Source organism: Bufo bufo, chromosome 2 (assembly GCF_905171765.1).
Source record: "Bufo bufo chromosome 2, aBufBuf1.1, whole genome shotgun sequence".
In the NCBI taxonomy this organism is placed as follows: Eukaryota; Metazoa; Chordata; class Amphibia; order Anura; family Bufonidae; genus Bufo; species Bufo bufo.
The window spans coordinates 54341830-54360353 of NC_053390.1; positions in this window are offsets into that span (position 1 = coordinate 54341830).

Consider the following 18524-nt stretch of genomic DNA (forward strand, 5'->3'; position numbering starts at 1 on the left):
AATGCCTCTCCCTATACACCCAAGCATTCTGCTAGCATTTCCTGCTGCTCTATGACATTGTCTGCCTACCTTTAAGTCAGGCATGCTCAACCTGTGGCCCTCCAGCTGTTGCAAAACTACAACTCCCATCATTCCCTGACAGCATACAACTATCATCCTACAGAAAGGCATTGTGGGAGTTGTAGTTTTACAACAGCTGGAGGGCCGCAGGTTGAGCATCCCTGCTTTAAGTCTTCTGAAATAATGACCCCTAAATCCCTTTCCTCAGATACTGAGGTTAGGACTGTATCACTGATTTTATATTCTGCTCTTGGGTTTTTACGCCCCAGATGCATTATCTTGCACTTATCAACATTAAATTTTAGTTGTCAGATTTTTGACCATTCCTCTAAATCCTTTTCCATTTGGTGTATCCCTCCAGGAACATCAACCCTGTTACAAATCCGGCAGTTGGACTGCTGGATTATCACTCTTTTGCCCCCCTTTCCTAGTTTAAATGCTCCTTAGCAAATACTTGGAACTGTTCACCGAGGACATTCGTTCCCTTGAGAGAAAGATGCAAACCATCTTTCTTGTATAGTTCTTTTCCATTCCAACAAGAGCTAACATGAGACACAAAGCCAAGCCCTTGGTTCAGACACCATTCACCAAGCCATACATTGAATTCCTTAATGCGCATCTTCCTGTCATGCTAAAGGTTATGCACAGGCAAAACTGCAGAGAATTAAACAGTTGATGCAACCTCCCGTATATCCTTTCCAAGTGTGTGAAAAGCTTCTTTCACCTTTAAAACCTCATTGCAAGCCAGATCATTTGTCCCAAGATGGACAATAACATCCACCTCCCTTTACTGTTTTGCTTGCCTAACAATATTAAGGATCCGTCGTCTATCCCTGCTAGCGGTAGCACCAGGGAGACATCTCACAACACCATTCTCCTCAAATTTCACACCTCTTATGATGGAATCGCCCACCAACAGCTGCTTACTATCAGTCCTCACCTTCTCCTTATTGTCTTTTGCTGCAGTCTTGCATACTTTAGGCATGTGAGATGATTGTTCCGCACCCACTGTGCTTGAGCTCTCCTCCATTTTGCTCTTGCACTCTGAAAGTGCTGCAAATGAATTATTGAGAGCCACAGACTGTGGGACATGTCTTCTATCCACAACTCTCAGTCTACCAGAACCTGCAGTAACCCATCTTCCATTTCTAGGGGGCCTCTGTGGCAGTGGCATTGCAACGTTCTCAGCCTGAGTTTGTTTAACGGTTAATTTACAAATCTCATATTTCAAAAAGGCGGTTTCCTGCTGCATTATGGAGAGCTGTCTAGAGATCAGACAGTATCCAAACCTCTGAAGAGTGGAACCTGAAATAAAAGCACAACAATTCCTGCACAGAACCAGGTCTGCCATTGTAAAGAGGGGAAAGATTTTAAACAAACAAATCTTACTTGTTTATATTGTATCCACCTTCAGATTACCTCCTGAATATCTCCAATGCACTTATAAAATCAGCACTTGGAAAATTCAGCAAGCAGGACATTGCAGCTTGCTGTGTGGCTGCAGACTGGTATGCTGACCCCTGGGCATTTGGAAAAAGCGCCTACAATGGGCATGTGAGCATCAAAACTGGACCACAGGGCAAGAGATGGCATCAGGAGGAACTATGGAAAGAAGACCAAGCCGGTGGACGTAGTGTGATGTTTTGCTGGTAACCTTTTGGTACTGGCATCATGTGGATGTGTCATGTTCCACCTACCTGAACATTGTACAAGACAAGTACCCACCTTCATGGCAGTGGTCTCTTTCAGTAAGATAATACCTGGCTACGGTGGCATGACGTGGGGAAGTGCTGCATCGTGCCCTCCCCCCTCGCTTCTCACCCCGTCACGCTGTGTTCTGTCCTGCCCGCATGTCGGAGCTGCTCCTGAGCGCCGGTAGTGCAACATACCGGCTGAAATTATGATGGTCGGTGGAAGTGCTGGATGTCTGGTCGGTGTCTCGTGGGCATGTGGTGTGCCTGCCTTCCATTTGTTCCCTTTGGTCTCTCTGATTTCACCGCCTTCCATTCTCCGCTCCCTGGTGACTCCTGATTTTGCCGCCTTCTGTTCCCCTCTCTTTGTTCCCTGGTGGTCCCCGAATGAAGGATTGAAGTGGTTTCTATGTGTGTCTCCTCGGCTCCCTCCTGCTTTCACAGTTAACCCAACCCTTCTTCAATTTCTCCATTTACTTCCCGATCTCCACTGTGGATTTTGAGGTATCGGCATGTTCTTATCTTGCAATTCCTGATTTTTGTGTTCTCCTTGATCCTGTCACTGGACTTATGTTTCCTTAGCTATGGATGAACTGTGGTGGCCTGTCTATAGCATAAGAAGACCTGTGAGATTTGGCCGTTTCATTTTTTTTCTTTTTATTAATTTGTCTTTAATACCAGATGGAAGAGTAAAGTATAATTGAAGACAAGGGGAGAAACTCCCTATGAAATAAGATAAAGTAGGGGAAGGAGAGGGGGAAGAAAAAGAGGAAGAAAAAAAAAGAAACGAAAGAGAGAAGGAGGAGAAAGAAAGAGGGAGAAAAAGGAAAAAAAAATTGAAAAATGGAGCCGAAGCAAAATAGGCGATCAGGGGACCACTTGTCCTTAAAAATGGGGCAGAAACCACTGGACTTGATTAGTTTCTAAAATCCCCAAGTGTAACTACAAGAACAGGACAAAAAGGGATACAAGATTCCAATGTTAAAAAGAATATGGGACCAAGAGTGGAAGAAGTATTGGATCACTTCTCCCAGGATGAGGGGGCGGAGAGGTAAGAAGTAAATGCTTTGTCTAGTGTTGAACCTTCTCCATTAAAGGAAATCTTGGCTGTGGTTAAAAAAAATGGAGAACTGATACAATAATATCTCAATGCAGCTTGGGGCAATCCAGTTGGATGTGGGCCTGATAAGGGAAGATGTCACAAAAATACGGGACAGAGTTAGAGAGGAGTTGGTTGGGGTTTTGCAGAGTGAAGCTAAAATATTTAAATCTGAAATTTCCGTGTTGCAGATAGAAGTTAATATGCAAAAAAAAAATATAAAAAAAGGTGGTGGGTCTGGAGGACAGGTTAAGGAGATGCAATGTGAGAATTCTGGGTTCACCTGAAGGTATTGAGGGAAAAAAAACGATTTTGAAATAATACAGACTTTAATTCTGGAGACGTTTGGAACATTTTTCCTCAGTATTTTTTGTGGAGAGGGCACATCGGATCTCGGGGGGCAAACCAATTCCTGGAAGACAGCAATAACCACTTCTGGCAAAGATACTTGCCTCACGAGATAGAGATATGATTCTGAGAAGGGCGAGGGAGTGTGCCCCTATTTTATACAATGGGAGCAAAGTGTCCTTTTTTCCTGATTTCTCGAAAGAGATTCAGGAAAAGAGACGTAGCTTCATGGCGGTAAAAAAACGACTGCAGGAAAAGGACATTAAGTATTCATTTATTTATCTCGCTAAATTCTGGATAATATTTAATGGTGGAACCATTTTTTTGACACTCCTGAATCTGTGACAGACTGGCTTGATAGGAGCTACAATTAAGTAGCGGGTTGCTGTCATAGTGGCGGTATGGGTGAGGAGGGGGGTGGTCATAGTTGAGAGATCTGTTGCAGGAATGTGGCGGATCAAGAGGATTGGGGGGAAGGGTTGTGGGAGGGGTTGCGATGCGTTTCCTAGATTGGGGGGGGGGGGGGTTGGGGGAATGAATAGCTCCCCACTATGGGGCTCTGTCAGCTGATTTGATGGCAGTTAGAATATTACCGGTAACTTGGAACGTTCGGGGTCTTGGAAATAAGCTTAAAAGGCAGGCAGTTTTTGATTTGGTTCAGAGACATCTACCAGCGATTGTCTACCTGGTGGAGACTCACAGAGGAGACGGTCTTGCGGCTGGGTAGGGAATGGACTGTGCAGACTTATCATTCTACCTTTACTAGTTATTCCAGAGGAGTCACAGTTTGAATTCATAAGGGGATTGATTTTGTCTGAGTCATCCTCTATTGACAAGCAAGGGAGATACAGTATGTTTTTCTTTATGAGAAGCTTTTTGGAAGGATAGCTATTTGGGCTTTTATTTATATCCCCCCTCCTTTTTCTCTTTATGTTCTTAATTGTTTATTGACCTTTATGGATCAGTGGCCTGAATGTCCCGTGTTAGTTAATGGGGACTTCAACTGTGTTATTAACCCAGAGACGGACAAGATTTCCAGGGGGTGAACACTTGTACTCTTCCCCAAGAGTCCCCCTTGGCACGTTTTTGTCAGGAGGCAGGCTTTGTTGATATCTGGGGATATTTGGTGAAGGGGAAGAGAGCTTACTCCTGTATAAGTAGATCTGGAAATTCCATGTCTAGGATAGATCTGGCCCTGATAAACAAAAAATATCTAGGATATATTACACGGATGAAATATGAGGCCAGGTCTTTATTGAATCATGTACCTTTACTTTCTTGAGTTAACCATGGGATTCAATGAATGTAGGTTAAGACCTTTATTCAGATTGAACCCTCATTGGATTTGTATAATGGATAATCATGAATTGGTGAAGCAGGAGATTGTCTCTTTTTGGGACAGGAACTACATACAACTCAGTGATAATTCAGCTGGTATGGGATGCATTTAAGGCCTTTATGAGGGGGATATTGATTAGTAACAGGGCCGGACTGGCCTGCGGGTAGGCCGGCAGGCCTGAGTGCCGCAAGGCCGCGGCCCTGGTGACAAGTGGGGGCGGCAGGGCAGAGCAGGAGATGAGCGCCTCCATTGTGGAAGCGCTCATCTCCATAGTCATCTGTATTGCCGTCCTCAGGACGGCAATACAGATGCCTGTGCTGCGGCAGAGGAGGGAGAGGTGTGTCCCCTCCTGTTCCTCTGATAGGCTGCCAGCACTAGGCCGGCAGCCTATCAGAGGCCGGTGCAGGCGGCGCGATGACGTCATCGCGTCGCCTGAGCCGTATAGCGAGGGACACAGACTGGAAGAGGCGGCCTGCATCGCATCACATCGCTGGAGGTAAGTATAAGTGTTTTATTTTTTATTTTTTTTATATAGGTACAATACTGGGCAGGCACATGATAAGGGGGACTACTAGGCTGGCACATAAGGGGGGACTACTGGGCTGGCCTGGCACATGATAAGGGGGCTACTGGGCTGGCACATGATAAGGGGGGACTACTGGGCTGGCACATAATAAGGGGGGCTACTGGCACATAATAAGGGGGGCTACTGGCACATAATAAGGGGGGCTACTGGCACATGATAAGGGGGGCTACTGGCACATAAGGGGAACCTACTGGCACATAAGGGGGACCTACTGGCACATAAGGGGGACCTACTGGCACATGATAAGGGGGACCTACTGGCACATGATAAGGGGGGGCTACTGGCACATGATAAGGGGGGGCTACTGGCACATGATAAGGGGGGGCTACTTGCACATGATAAGGGGGGCAACTGGCACATGATAAGGGGGGGGCTACTGGCACATGATAAGGGGGGGCTACTGGCACATGATAAGGGGGGCTACTGGCACATGATAAGGGGGGCTACTGGCACATGATAAGGGGGGCTACTGGCCCATAAGGGGGACCTACTGGCACATGATAAGGGGGGCTACTGGCACATGATAAGGGGGGCTATTGGAGCTAGAGGCCGCTCTAAAGGCCTGTTCAGGAAATTCGTCTCCTGGGTCATATAGATTCCCATATGAATTTTATCACAAATACATTGAGGTTATTTTCCCTTGGCTTTTGAGGGTGTTTACTGAATCATGAAGAAGGGAGCTTTCCGGAATCAATGACAGAAGCTGTTATAATACTACTATTGAAAAAGGGGAAGGATCCCATAGATAAGGGGTCATACAGGCCAATTTTCTTTATTGATTACGGATCTGAAGCTTCTGTCAAGATTATATCATCCGTTATACACCCTGATCAGAATGGGTTTATCCCTAATAAGGGTACTCATTATAATCGTTTGTTTGCGAACATACAGTCTCTCGGAGGAGATTCCCGCTCCATCCTAAGGCGTTTGACAGGATCGAGTGGGGATTCCTCTGGAAGGTCTTGGAGAAAATGGGATTTGGTTCCAGGTTTATAAATCTGATTAAGATGCTGTACAAGTCTCCTAAGGCGAGATTGAATATTAATGGGGGCCTGACAAGGAGTTTCTCTTTGAGTAGAAGAACCCGTCAGGGTTGTCCACTCTTCCCATTACTATTTGATATCTATATGGAGTCACAATACCAGCATCGGTCAGACAAGATGCTGGTATTGAAGGATTTGGGACACTAGGAGGAGAGGACCGTATTTTTTTATATGCGGATGATGTAATATATTTTTTAAATCACTCCCAATACCTCACTTTCAGGAAGTTAATTCCTTTGGTGCGGTCTTGGGCTTTGATATTAACTGGTCAAAAACTATCCTTATGCCGGTAGATAGATGTCAATTTTCTAAGGAGGGGCCCTTGAATATCTTGAAGATTGCGGATACATTTTAATATTTGGGTATGATGATATCTCCCAAGATTGAAGATTTTGTATAGCTTAATTTGATTCCATTGTTGAGTAAATTGAGGTAAAAAATCATGGTATGGCTTCGACTTCCTTTATCTAGAGCTGATAGAATATCCCTAGTGAAAATGGTGATGTTACCCCAACTCCTCTATATCCATAGGAACTCCCCAATAGGGATTGAGGATAAGTTTTTTAAATTATTTGAGAGAATTATTATTAACTTTGGGGAAAAAGCGGGTAAGACTAAAAATCGAATATCTCTGCAAGATGATGGAATGGGGAGGATTAAACCTTTCCTTACTTCAAGGGTTATTTCATTGCCTCACAATTATGGTTATATTGTGAATGGGAGAAAAGCCCATTTTGTAGAACCTTGGTTAGGAGATTTGGATATGATAATATGTTTACTTTACTTGAGTCTGGGCGATTAAGTAACGCCCAACAAGAGTATAGAGAATTTGGAAAGCTATGTACTAAGTCATGGGGTACTATTAGAGGATGGATGGGAATAAGGGGATCACTTTGTTGCATGCCCCTCTGGCATAATTATTATCTACAGGAGCTAGATGAATTAATGAGGGATAAATACTGGCACAGGTGGTGAGAAATGGAGATATACTTTTACTTTTGGAGTTAGTACGAGGGGAGAATATGCACAATTTATCTTGGTTTAGATATTTTCAGTTACGTTCGGCACTTTCTAGTGTAAAAGAAAAGTGGTTGTTTGAAATAGACACATCTACACCTCTGAATGATTTGATGGGGAATTGTGGGCAGAAGGTTAAGATTGCTCAACTTTATAAATTATTAGTTAAAGCACTATTTAATAACACACACTCCCTCGGGCAAAGGGCTTGGGGTGCGGAGTGTTTAATGACTCAAATGGATGATTGGGAAAATATATTTGCAAATTTAAGATTAGTGTCACATAGTTTAAATCACACAATATGATCCAAAAAAGAATACCGAGATAAGAGCCGCACATCTAAAAAATATATAAAAAAATTTCAGGACAACAGACACAACAAAAATGGCTTAAAATCATTGTATACAATAAATCATAGCTATGTGGACCAAATGTGTGCCACACGCCACCCAGGCTCACCACAGAACTATGAACATTCTCCCACATAAATAAGTAAAATTCAATTTAAAGTGCATGAAATCCATCAACATGAATGTTATGAATGAAATACTTATCATTGAGGTAGCATAGTGGGAGTATGCGTGGTGGTCAGGGAAAGAAAAGCCCAACGCGTATCGCCAGGCTCTGCTGGCTTCCTCAGGGGTGCCTGTTTCTGTATCACATATGAGCTCATATATATATACATAGTAATGAAGTAATGCTAATCGTCACCTGTGGTATGGGCGTACATGTGGTATGCTGGAATCGCCACCCCCCACACTCGGGGGGGAAAGGGGAGGAGGTGCTGGTCTTCAATATGGATTCAGCGCAGAGGCAGATGCACGCCAAGGCAGACGGCGGGCGGAAATGTCGTCTGCGCATGCGTGCAGCCGAACCAGCGTGTGCTGCGTTCCAAAAGGCGGAAGCGGCAGGTCACGCTGGATCAGGAAGCACACGCTGCGTACCATAGACCGGAAGCGGCGTAACATAATGGAGGCGCGGCCTGCACGCATAAAGAACCATGTGACATAGTTTAAATCACGTTGAGGAGCAATTTAATATTTTACATAGAATATATGTTACGCCAGTATGGCTTAAGAAATGTGGCTTTAAAGCAGGGGTCCTCAAACTTTTTAAACCGGGGGCCACTTCACTGTCTCTCAGACCATTGGAGGGCCGGACTATATTTTTTAAAGGGGTATTCCCATCTTGGACAATAGGGGAATATCGTTAGGTGCAGGTCCCACTGCTGGGACCCGCACCTATATAGAGAACGGAGCCCCGAAAGTGAATGGGAGTGTACTGCGCATGCACTGCCCATGCTCCCATTCATTTCTATGAGGCTGGCGGAAATAGCCGAGCTATTTTCGGCAGCCCCATAGAAATGAATGGACGGCGGCTGCTTATGCGCAGTGCGCCTCCTTCACTTTCGGGGCTCTGTTCTCTATATCAGTGCGGGTCCCAGCGGTGGGACCTGCACCTATAGGACAATGGGGGCAGTGTGGACAGTTACCTCTTGCAGGCTTTTCTATGCAGACCAGCTCAGTCCCTGATGGGGTTCTGTTATATCTCCCTATATAACGGGCCAAATTGATACGTTCTAAATCCGAACACTGAAAAGGAAACGCTTATCAAATCTTAGTATTTCTATCAAGGAGACCCCTTTAATCAGTAATCTATTTTACACTTCAGTTGACGTTCTGGTTTGGAATAGCTATATAAGCAGGAAGATCCTTTCCATGGGACAACCATGACACTAAAATAGGATCTTCCTGCTTATATAGCCATTCCAAACCAGAACCCCCACTTACAGGCCTCTGCCCCCCCCCCCCCACACACGTGGACACTTACCTCTTGCAGTCTTTTCTATGAAGACAAGATCAGTCCCTGACGGGGTTCTCCCTATATAACGGACGGAGTTCTCCCTATATAACGGGCCTAATAGGAAATGCGTATATAAGTAGGATGCTATTTTATTATCATGGTTGCCCCATGGAAAGAAAACTGGCAGTTGGCTGGATTGGCATGCTCTCAATTGTTTCCCAAAGACACTTGGATAATGAAATATCAGGGTGCCAGTCTGCATTTCAATAGGTCAGATTCTGACCTATTGAAATGCAGACTGGCACCCTGATATTTCATTATCCAAGTGTCACTCTGACTGACCTGTTGACAGGCAGACTGGCATTTTGTTATCCAAGTCTCTTTGAGTATGAAATGAGAGCATGCCAACCCAGCTAACTGCCCGTTTTTTTTTTTTCCCACTGTCACAGTGGCCACCATTTTCATGTCCCCCACAGACAAGTGGCCGCCATTTTCATGTCCCCCGCATTGGCCCCGCCACCCCCCCCCCCCCATTGTAAAAAATGCCCACCACACACTGTCTCCCCATTGTTAATATTAAAATGTTAAGTGCCACACTGACGCACCCACAGTTGTCCAGGCTGTCCCTGAGCCTGAGGCTTCTTCTCTCTGCTCCGGGCGGTGATATGAGAAGCAGACAGCGGGCGGGCGGCGGCGGCGCTAACTCGCTCACTGTAGGTCACGCACCAGCGTCACCTGCGTCGCCTGAGAGGAGAGTGACCTGTCTGTGAGCAGTCACGTACCGCCGGAGCAGAGCTGACATCGGAGGGAGGGAGCCAGGGTGCAGGAGGAGGAGAGCAGGAGGAGGAGAGCAGAGCCTGAGCATGCTTAAAGGTGAACTGTTAAACAGACCCGGCGGGCCGGATCAGATTCCTCGGCGGGCCGCATGTGGCCCGCGGGCCGTAGTTTGAGGACCCCTGCTTTAAAGGATAACTGTCGTATTTATTTATTATTTTTTTTGGAGTATTGGATTGTGGTGATTGATATCACCTTGGTGGCCCTATTTCAACTTTTCACAGTGTATTCAATTACCCCTTAATTCCACAGTTTTGTCCCCTGTACTGCCTACTTTTACCTGTGCCTAAAATAGGGTTGCTAGGCATGGTCCATCTATCTGTTGAAGGACGGAGCACGCAGCTTGCAGGGTCACATTACTGACAGCCAGGGACTGTAAGTAAATGATTAAAGCCAGGTCCTCCCCAGCAGCTGATAACAGTGCCTGGGCTGTGTGCACTTCTCCCTGTCCCTGCGCTTGGCAGATGCTCCCTCACTCAGCAGAGCTGGAGAATGCAGAGTTGAAGCAGCGCAGACCAGGGAAGGGAGATCTGCCATCTGCTCAGTGTATAAATGAAAGCAACATGTGGTAAGAGGACCCCTTTGTGCTGCAGGAGATTAACCCTTAAGGGGGGAGGGCTCTGGTTACTGACACTTTTGGGGGGCTATTGTTACTGGCTAGTGAGGGCAGGCGCGATTAGCCTCAGGGTGAGGGCAGTGGCGGCCATCTTAACTGAATAGTGAAATTGCAGTTTTATGCAGACTGGTTGCTAAGGGCTGAATCTTATTAAATATGGGGTAAGTCAGTCTAATAGTAACTGATTCTGGAATATCATGTTATTAGTAACTACATATATGAAAATTTAAATTAGGGTCTAAATGTGACAGTTATCCTTTAAGAAAGACTTCTAATTGTCCACGGTGTGTGATTCACTGGGGGCTGCACACTTACATATGTTTTGGTCCTATAGAGTGTGAACCGAGAGCAAGGCAGGTGATTTGACTCCGCCACCAGAAAAGAGTGCGTACGCAGAAGTCAAGATTAAGAAAATTGCATTTACTATAAATTAATAAAAGCAGGTTAACAGTGAAGTTACAGAGGTAAAGACAAGCAAAATCTTCAAAACAGTATAAACAATACAAGTTAAACACTGCAGCAATTTTCACCTTTGTTGTGTCCGTATTCGCAGTGCGGACACTAAGAAATAATAGTCCCAGAAACTATCCCTAACTGACCCTAACGTTCAAGCGGGTGCGCACCCCCCTTATCCCAGTGGTCCAAGTGGACCGCTTACAGTTTGTGGAAGTGCACGGTGGGGCCCGATGTCGTCCTTTTCCTTTAACCAGCGCAGGATCCGCAACAAAGAAGTCCTCCTCAGCAGGCCGGAAAACCAGTTGAATATAATCCAGGATTATTACAGTTACTGTCCGGTACCTCGACAGCACTGTGAGTCTCTTTACTGTTTTGGGCCATCCACACAGCCCAATGTCGGCTCCACAGGTTAGTTGCTGCACACAGTCCTTTTTAACTTGGCTTCACTAAATGCACTGTTTCTTTGTACTCCATCCGTCTCTAGACCGAAGTTCACACAGCTTGGCCACACAGGGAAGTCCTTTAGTATCTCCACACACGTCTTACACAACACAGAACTTGTTTTCTATCTTGCCAATATGGCGGCAGTTGTAGTTCAAGTCTCTCTTCCTCCTTCTTCCTGCTCACACTGAGGCAGGGTGACATGATAAGGTTTGTGTCACTTCAACACTTAGCTGCTGCCTTAAAGAACTAGTATCACAGTAATACACTTTCTCTATGGTAAACTCTAATGCAAATTGGTCCTATGCTGCCATCTATTGACCAAACGAATACTGCAGGCATTTTACATTAAATTTTAACACAGTTTACCAAGATAATGAAACTTAGAGACATTACATGACTGTTTCTTACATATTCCCCCCCCCCCCCCCCCCCCCACTTTAAGATTGGCAGTCCCTGCCAATGACTGAATATCCAGAGGGCTGTACTCTTATACGTAGAGTGGTAATGTACCGTTGTATGGCAGGCCAAATAAACTCATCCTGCGCATACCGAACAGAGGGAGTGCCAGCATTTTGTCTAGTGGTGCGTCTGAGAACCACTGGTATACTCTGGGGTGCTGTAGCCATAGGCTGAGAAGGACCAGCAGACTCCGCACCAGAGGGGGCACAGGCTGGGGGCACAGTAGTCACAGGTGGAACATCCTTAGGAGTGGGGATTGGCCAACAATCATCTTCATCATCGTAAGCCCATTCCACACCACCAGTCTCTGACTGTGGGAGCTTGTTGACATTATCAGTTCCATCACAATTTGCTTCTTCAGATTGACACAGGCGCAACATATTTCTGTGAAGTACTCGGACACAATCAGTTCCTTCCTTCTGGACTTCGTACACTGGTCCATTTGCATACTTGCGGGCAACTACACGATACGGCACAGCCTCCCACCTTTCCAATTTTCCTTGAGGCTTCTTTACACGTACCAGCACCAGGTCACCTGGCTGCAATGATGCCCTTTGCACCGGGGTCTTATCAGGATGAGAATTTTCTTGCAGACGCTGCCGCACCAATCGATGAACTGTCTCAAGTCTCTGCCTGTGTGCCCGCACCCAGGAGGCTGGATCTCTTGGAGGGAACCCATCCACATAATTTAACTGTAACTCTCTGACACTTTGCCCAGACCGTCCAAAGAGGAGAGTATAAGGAGAATACCCTGTTGTAGAATGGACCTGATTGTTATAGGCCCACACCATCTCAGACAAGAACTGAGGCCACTGTAACTTCTTGTCCTCCTCCAAAGTCCGCACCATCTGTAGAAGAGTTCTATTGAATCATTCGCAGGCTCCGTTTCCTTGGGGATGGTATGGAGTCGTGTGCGACTTCTTTATCCCGTAGATACGTTGAACCTCTTTCATCACATGTCCCTCAAAGCAAGCCCCTTGGTCAGAGTGGATGCGTTGTGGACAACCGTACACTCGGATGAAATCTTGGCATAGGGCTCGAGCTGCCGACTCTGGTCCTTGGTGGCGGTCACCACCGCAAATTTGGTGAAGTGGTCCACCATTACGAGACAGTACTGGTGCCCACTGTTGGATGGGCCCACCATTAGGTAGTCTATCATGACGATCTCCAAAGGTTCCTGGGTCACTATGGTTTGCAGGGGAGCTCTTTGTTCTATCGCCTTATGGATCTCACAAGTTCGACATCTATGACATACTACTTCGACCATTTGACGGAGGCCTGGGCAGTAAATCAGTCGCTGTAGCCAACGAAAGGTCTTCTCATGACAAAAATGTCCATTTTTATTATGAGCCTCAAGAGCCAATGATTGAGCCAGTTCACTAGGCACTACGATTTGGTAACGAATGTCGATTTCAGAAGGTAGATATACCTTTCGGCATAGCACTCCATTTTTCATCTCTAACTTTTCCCACTAACTCAGGACTGATAGCATTTCACGTGTCAGTCGTTCTCTTTCCTCTTTACAGGGCTTCTTGCCTTTCTCAACACACTTGATCATTTTTGCCAGCCCCTCATGGGCCTGCTGTATTTGCACCCTGTAACGGACCGTTTCAACAGACAAGGGGTTAAAATCCATTTAGGCGATATGCCCCTTTTCTGAGAGACAGGCACAGCTACTGCAGAACACCAAACTCCCGAACTGGATACAAAATAGCACTCCAAACTGGAACCTCACGAATAGCTGCTAGCAGACGAACAGGAATCAGCTTACACTCCTGGCAATCAGTCTCTAACAGCATACAGCGGATCCCCCCAATAACGAGACAAGGCTCCGTGTCGAGGGTCAAGCAGTGGTCTGACTGTACTTCAAGTACAGCCTCTTTTATTCATAAACCACAAACATAGTACTGCCCACAGGGGTTTGAAATACAACCAATCAGTAATTTACAACACATACAATGTAAGTACAGCAACCAATCGTTCATGCCCCTAGGGGACCAGAAGGAAGACTGCGACACAGGACAGATATGTAGCAATTCAGGATACAGACACAACACATCCCCACAATGCATCATGGTTTCCTCCTCTCTGTCCTGGAGACAACCGAGGAGCAATCCAATTATCTCTCAGGACAAAGGGAAATCGCCAATATACATGTGGGAACAACAGGACAGACATCACCATTTAAACACACAATGGGACAATGGCACAATAGAAACACACCCAGCATATTCCTCCCAAGCTGACAAGTTACACTTATTATAAATTGTTACAACTTTGTGAGTTTACATTGTCCATACATATAACTTACATCAATTTAAACAGTATAACTTGGGGACAAACCTATCCAAAATTCACTTGAATAGGTTCAGGGGTTTAAAAGTTAGTATGGACCATAATCCTGAGGCAAGAGGCTTTTAAACAGGCCTCTCCAAAACCCAGTAGCGAGGTTGGTTTCGCCACACATCTCCCCCCCCCCAGGGAAGACTAACCAGATACCTGACCTCACGGTCAGTACCTGAGTTAGTCTGGCAGTCCACCCACAACCCAATACTGGACCTGTTGAATTTGGTAGCCTGTCTCTGTCCAGTGAGTCCACCAAGGTTATGTTGGAAGCTGGTACTCCCGGTCTCTGTGTTGCTCCCTGGCTTGGAGTGGAGGTTGCTTTGTGGGCAGGGATCAGCAGTACTCTGCCCTGGTGCCAGCGCTACCACGGAAGAAGCCTGGTTGGAGTCTGGTTGTTGGAGGGGGAGACCGACTGTCTCCCCTTTGGATACCCAGCTTTGCTGCTGGAGGGGGAGACCGACTGTCCCTACCCCCTGTGCTGTAGGTGCAGAGACAACGGTCCCATCTGCACTGTTGTGGGGCTTACTGTCTCCCCCTGGTGCGTTAAGCTGCCGCTGGGGAGAGGGGGTAACGAGCTCCTCTCCCATACATACTTCCAGCCGCTGGGGAGGGCGACCGACCGTCTCCGCTCCCAATACAGTGTCCTGCTGCTGGGGAAAGGAGACTGGGCTCTCTATTCCCTGCTGGACACTCTGCCGCTGGGGGACAGGACCGACTGTCTCTGCCCCCTGTAACTCCGCCTGCCGCTGGGGAATGGAGACTGGGCTCCCAATTCCCAATAAATCACACGGCCGCTGGGGAATGGAGACTGGGCTCCCAATTCCCAATAACTCACCCAGCCGCTGGGGAATGGAGACTGGGCTCCCAATTCCCAATAAATCACACAGCCGCTGGGGAATGGAGACTGGGCTCCCAATTCCCTGTACATCACACGGCCGCTGGGGAATGGAGACTGGGCTCCCAATTCCCAAAAAATCATGCTGCTGCTGGGGGGCAGGAACAACTACCTCTGCCCCCTGTAACTCAGCCTGCCGCTGGGGAGGGAGGATGCTGCTTTCCTCTCCCTGCATTTCACACTGCCTTCCCGGCATATCACTCTGCTGCTGGGGGGCAGGAACAACTACCTCTGCCCCTTGTAACTCAGCCTGCCGCTGGGGAGGGAGGACGCTGCTCTCCTCTCCCTGCACTTCACACTGCCGCTGGGGAATGGAGACTGGGCTCCCAATTCCCTGCAATTCACACTGCCGCTGGGGAATGGAGACTGGGCTCCCAATTCCCTGCTGGACACTCTGCCGCTGGGGAGCGGAGACTGAGCTCTCTCTGTCCCGCAACTGTAACTTTCGGTGGAGGTCCACCCAACGTGGCAGCTGACCGTCACCTTCTGCCCAGTATAGTAGGGTCTTGAACACTAGACTCCTCACAAACTTCACGGATTTCTCAGCTGGATTGGGTCCGAAGAAGTTCAGCCGCAACCACATCATACGGTCAAATTCCTCGACAAAGTATCTGTACTCCACTGCTGGTTCCATCCTGGTGCTTTTAGGGTCGCTGTACTGAGACATGCGTTGCCCTTAAGTTGTAAAATCCAAAGAAATGGTGTCTCCTGTAGCTGTCCTTCTGGCTGTAGGAACGATCCCGCTGCTTGCCACCAATGTAACAGACCGTTCCAGCAGACAAGGAGTTAAAATCCGTTTAGGCGATATGCCCCTTTTCTGAGAGACAGGCACAGCTACTGCAGAACACCAAACTCCCGAACTGGATACAAAATAGCACTCCAAACTGGAACCTCACGAATAGCTGCTAGCAGACGAACAGGAATCAGCTTACACTCCTGGCAATTAGTCTCTAACAGCATACAGCGGATCCCCCCAATAACGAGACAAGGCTCTGTGTCGAGGGTCAAGCAGTGGTCTGACTGTACTTCAAGTACAGCCTCTTTTATTCATAAACCACAAACATAGTACTGCCCACAGGGGTTTGAAATACAACCAATCAGTAATTTACAACACATACAATGTAAGTACAGCAACCAATCGTTCACGCCCCTAGGGGACCAGAAGGAAGACTGCGACACAGGACAGATATGTAGCAATTCAGGATACAGACACAACACATCCCCACAATGCATCATGGTTTCCTCCTCTCTGTCCTGGAGGCAACCGAGGAGCAATCCAATTATCTCTCAGGACAAAGGGAAATCGCCAATACACATGTGGGAACAACAGGACAGACATCACCATTTAAACACACAATGGGACAATGGCACAATAGAAACACACCCAGCATATTCCTCCCAAGCTGACAAGTTACACTTATTATAAATTGTTACAACTTTGTGAGTTTACATTGTCCATACATATAACTTACATCAATTTAAACAGTATAACTTGGGGACAAACCTATCCAAAATTCACTTGAATAGGTTCAGGGGTTTAAAAGTTAGTATGGACCATAATCCTGAGGCAAGAGGCTTTTAAACAGGCCTCTCCAAAACCCAGTGGCGAGGTTGGTTTCGCCACACATCTCCCCCCCCCCAGGGAAGACTAACCAGATTCCTGTCGTGAGGGGCCAAAGAAAGGAGCCGTTTCGGTCCCTTCCACTGCACACTGCATAGCAACGACCAAGGCTCGTGAAAATCTGCTGAAGTCAGGCACCTCCACATGCTCTAACTCATGATCAACGTCTCCGCTGGGGGCCTGGGTAGTCACCCTAGAAAGTCCATCGGCATTTTGGTTCTCTGTCTTGGACAGATACTTAATGCGGTAATTGAACTTAGACATTCGGGCTATCCACCTCTGCTCCAAAGCCCCGAGCTTGGCATTTTCCAGGTGACCTAAAGGGTTGTTATCAGTCAGTACTAAGACTTCAGCTCCGGTCAGATACCCAGAGAATTTCTCAGTCATGGCCCATACCAGTGCCAACAGTTCTAACTTAAATGAACTATAATTGTCAGGATTTCTCTCAGAATCTCGCAAAGATCGGCTGGCACTGAGGAAGGGGAGAGAAGTCCCCGAAACGCGTCTGGCGTCATACCTCTGCTCATCATAAGGACATTGATAAGATCAAGACCTTGTAAGAAATCTTAAAAGTTGGAGCGCTCCACTTTTTCCTATTCAACGTGAGTACCTCTCACAGGAACCCGGAACTAAGCAACCAAGTCCCGCGATACCTTGGATCCAACACGTGACAGATACCAAGCAGCGCGGACGCCGGAAGCAATCTCGAGCGGTGCGGTAAGCTGGGAGACGGGACTGCCGGGGATTTTCATCTATACCGGTAAGCATACCTATTCCCCACAGCACTGAACACCGGAGGGACCGGAGACTTTTCCAACATAATCAAAAGTTCCATCGTGCATATACTGTTGGCAATTAGAGGTTCCCACGTTAACATCCAGCGTTACTTAAAGAGCCAGCACTCCTAATAACAGATCTGGACTTGTATGCGCTGTGTTGTATAACCTGCTATTAGCAAAAGGTCCACCGCTCATTTATTGCGGAAATTTAGAGGTTGTTATGTCATCATCCAGCTTTAATTAAAGAGTCAGCATTCCTAACTACAGATTGGGATTCGCATTCGCTGTGCTGAGAAGACACCTATTGTACTTGCTATTAGCAGTGAACTCTTGATACGATACTCAAACATCAGATAAATTGTAAGGTGGCTAGATAATACGAGGACCACTTCTCCGCCAATTATCAGTGTACTGTACCTTTTTAGATATACCATTTTATATTTTTATTATTGCAATTGTATTGATTTTATGTTGTTTTATCCATGCTGTCCACACTCCAACATTGAGTGGGAAGTAAATAAATGCTGCAGATGTGAACCATATAGTGAGTGCCAGCCACTTTTTTACAATTTTTTCTTACACTATGACACGCTCTTGGCCATCCTGGAACTGAGAAAGCACCGCTCCGAGACCATACAGGCTTGCATCCGTATATAACTGGAAAGGCAAGTGGTAATCAGCATACGCCAAGATTGTGTCACTACCAGAGCTTTGGGACGTTCTCACAGCTCTGTTTCTCCACCCCTGTGATGATGTCACTACTAGAGCTGGGAGGCGTTCTCACTACTCTGTTTACTTCTGGTTTCTTTCACCACAGCTGTCCTTCATGTGTTTGATTTCCCCCTCTTTATATCACCCCTCCTCCTATGATAGGATGTGGATTATAGTTCTCACTTCAGTTGTGGCTCTAGCTTTGGTTTCTTCACTTGTGGCTATCAGTTCACTGGACCTGTGTTCTGCTGCAGCTAGCACTCCGGATTTTGCCAGCCTGTCCTTGGATCCGTCTTCTCTGCGGCTACAACACCACTGTCACTACCAGAGCTTTGGGACGTTCTCACAGCTCTGTTTCTCCACCCCTGTGATGATGT